At 40.0% G+C, this 3564-nt stretch overlaps 1 pseudogene across 1 annotated transcript; it reads left to right on the top strand.

The window, feature by feature from the left end:
- The first annotated feature begins 292 nt into the window (after nt 1–292).
- Nucleotides 293–3292, top strand: LOC148867187 (G-type lectin S-receptor-like serine/threonine-protein kinase SD2-5; annotated as a pseudogene). The gene has a single exon (XR_016109465.1). The product of XR_016109465.1 is annotated as a G-type lectin S-receptor-like serine/threonine-protein kinase SD2-5 (transcript).
- Nucleotides 3293–3564: the final 272 nt, after the last annotated feature.

Raw genomic sequence — 3564 nt, 5'->3', positions numbered from 1 at the left:
AATTGAGCAGAATTTGAGAGATGATGAACAATGAACAGCATCTTGGGGCATTTTAAATAGAACCCACTTGTAATAAAAGGCTACGTCAGCTGCCTGCCTTGAGCATACTCATTATTTTAAGTGGGATCTACCAGCTGTATATATTAAATTACAGTGAGGTCAGAGCCATCAAATTGGACTAAGAGCCATCAAATTGGACTAGTTCAATTAAATTAAAATACACGTCAAATTGGACTAGATAATCAGATTGCATTATAGTTTAATCTGACAACTAAAACTGTTAATAGAAGGTTCTCCATCTGATTTATTTGCCTTGTTTAAATTTCATTATATTTGGTTGATTATTGCAACTTCTTATTGAGAAAAGTTATCAAAATTAATAGAAAGTTTACCCGTTAATTCGAAACTTCAGGTTCAGCTAGTTAGCTGTATGGATTTGAAGACCCATTCCATCTCTGTTTTTATGCTTCTTCCTTTTTCTTCATTCGTTCTGGCTCTCTTCAGTGCAAGGATTTAGTAGCAGCATTTGAATCATATTATCTTTGTGCAGATAATGAGTCTGAGTTGAATGTTATTTTGTGTTCTTTGTCATCACCTTGTGGTTCTTCCAACTTCTTTTTACTCAATTACTAATGCCCAGTCTTTCGATTATCCCATCGCCAACCCCTCCACCTTATGGACCAATAGCCTCCCTTCCCTTTCCCATAATGTTGATTTCACAGATAGATCTCGGGTGAGGTCCCTTCTTCTTAGAAGTAATCCAGCCGGCTTCGGTCCATCATTTGCTTGTGGCTTCTACTGCAACGGCACTTGTGATTCTTTCCTCTTTGCCATCTTCATCGTTCAGACCAATAGCGGAGGTGGCATAACGAGGCCTAGTTCAGGATTCCCACAAGTAATCTGGTCTGCCAATCGGGACAATCCCGTTAAAGAAAATGCCACCTTGCAGCTCTCTGGAGATGGAGATTTGATCTTGAAAGACGTCGATGGCACTTTAGTTTGGTCGACAAACACCACCGGCAACTCTGTCGTGGGCTTAAACATGACGGAGACGGGAAATCTCGTGCTCTTCGATGGAAACAATAAAGCCGTCTGGCAGTCTTTTGATCACCCAATAGACTGTTTGGTCCCTGGGCAGACGCTAGTAGAAGGGCAGAGGCTCACAGCCAGCATCTCATCTTCGAACTGGACTACAGGTGTTCTATCACTTTTCGTTACTAGTAATGGTTTGTTTGCTCTCGCTGAATCCGATCCTCCTCTGCAGATTTACTACAGGAAGAAGATAACTGGCACCAAACTGGATGCAGGACCGAGCTATGTTAGATTCCTGAATGGAAATCTTTCTCTCTACATATTGTCAGCCGAACCACGCCAGCCTGATGATACAATTCCTGTGAAACCAGCAACCTCAATGCAGTACATTAAATTCGGGTCAGATGGGCATCTGAGAGTTTACGAGTGGAATTCGACCTCAGGGTGGACGGAAGTGGGTGATCTTCTGACAAAAGATTTATCTGATGGAGAGTGTAGCTACCCAACGGTTTGTGGGAATTATGGTATTTGCTCAACTGGGCAGTGCAGTTGTCCCATAGGAACTGGTAATAACGATAGCTATTTTAGGCAATTAAGTGATCGGCAGCCGAATCTCGGCTGCTCCGAGAGTACTCCATTGTCTTGTGAAGCTTCTGAAAATCACAGTTTTCAAGAGTTAAAGGATGTAACTTCATCTTTTTTGTCGGTGATGCAAACACAACTGAAATGAGTTTGGAGAATTGCAGGCAGGCATGCTTGAATAACTGTTCTTGCAAGGCTGCTTTGTTTCTGTATCATACTAATGCTTCCGCAGGTAGTTGCTTTTTGCCAACCAAACTTTTTTCATTGATAGACAATGATAAGAACAAATATAAGTATAATACGTCTGCATTCATTAAGGTGCAGATACCAGATGTTTCTCCTACCCCATCCCTTCTTGAAAAGAAAACAAGCCAGACTAATAATATTAGGGTCCAGTCTTGCAGCTCTGTTTTCTGTTTTCATTGTAGTTTGCATCTTGATTATTCTTTATAGGAAGAAAAACGATGAAGAAGAATATGAGGATGATGATTTACATCAAGTACCAGGAATGCCCAGGAGATTCTCTTATCAAGATCTCAAAGATGCAACAGAGAATTTTTGTAAGAAGCTTGGAGAAGGAGGATTTGGATCGGTTTTTGAAGGGACTCTGGGAAATGGCACAAAAGTTGCAGTGAAATGCTTGGATGGTTTGGGTCAAGTTAAGAAATCGTTTTTAGCCGAGGTTGAGACAATAGGAAGTATTCACCATGTCAATTTAGTAAGACTGATTGGATTTTGTTCAGAGAAATCACATAGGCTTTTAGTTTATGAATTCATGTCCAATGGTTCTTTGGATAAATGGATCTTCTGCAGAAACCAAGAACAGTCTCTTGATTGGAAAACTAGACGGAAGATCATCTTTGACATAGCCAAGGGGTTAGCCTATCTACATGAAGATTGCAGACAAAGAATACTGCATTTGGACATTAAACCTCAAAATATCCTCTTGGATGACAACTTCAATGCTAAGGTCTCTGATTTTGGGTTATCAAAGTTAATTGACAGGGATCAGAGTGAAGTTGTTACCACAATGAGAGGGACTCCTGGTTATTTGGCTCCTGAATGGTTGAGCTCAATGATCACAGAGAAAGTTGATGTATATAGCTTTGGGGTTGTAGTCATGGAAATTGTTTGTGGACGGAAAAATCTGGATCGTTCTCAAACTGAGGATAGCATGCATCTAATTAGTCTATTCCAAAGAAAGGCAGAGGAAGGACAACTATTTGAAATGATTGACGGATACAATGAGGATATGCAGTTACATGGAGAAGAAGCTATGGAAATGATGAGGATTGCTGCATGGTGCTTGCAAAGTGATCTTGCCAAAAGACCATCCATGTCTGTGGTGGTGAAGGTCTTAGAAGGGGTAATGAATATTGAACCTGATTTGGATTACAACTTCTCAATTCCAGCACTAGCAGCAGCCACAGTAGCCCACAATGAGGTCGATTTCGGAGGCTCCACTCCGATATTGCCCTCAGTTCTGTCAGGACCAAGGTGAAGGAAGGGACTCTTAACCACTATCAATTCTGTTCATGCTTTGCTCCTTTTGTTCTGTTTTCAGTGAAGAGGAACCCCATCAGCCATTTGTTTATCTGAAAATAAATTTCACTTATGATTTTGAAAGTTTCATTTTACAGTTTCTATCTTTCTGTTAATAAATTGGAATTTTTAGTTCACATCTCCTGAGGTCACAAGACACCTTCACAATTAACAGGTTTAAATAATATAGGAATTGGGTAAAAGAGTACAAGGAAAGATCCAACTACCTCATATTGGGAGACCAAAACTAATATACCAAACAAATTAAAATGATGAATGAGCAGGCTCCCACAACCTAATGGAGCCTTCCATATTTTGCTTCTTTAATGATATATATGGGTGAAGACAGCAATGCTTGACACACACAATCACTTCTTAGTTCTTACTAAAATTAAAATTTCAGCAAGT

The sequence above is a fragment of the Nelumbo lutea genome, chromosome 3, assembly GCF_056320005.1.
Source record: "Nelumbo lutea isolate HS-2025 chromosome 3, American lotus-T2T, whole genome shotgun sequence".
NCBI lineage: Eukaryota > Viridiplantae > Streptophyta > Magnoliopsida > Proteales > Nelumbonaceae > Nelumbo > Nelumbo lutea.
This window is presented reverse-complemented; position numbering and strand designations above follow the sequence as displayed.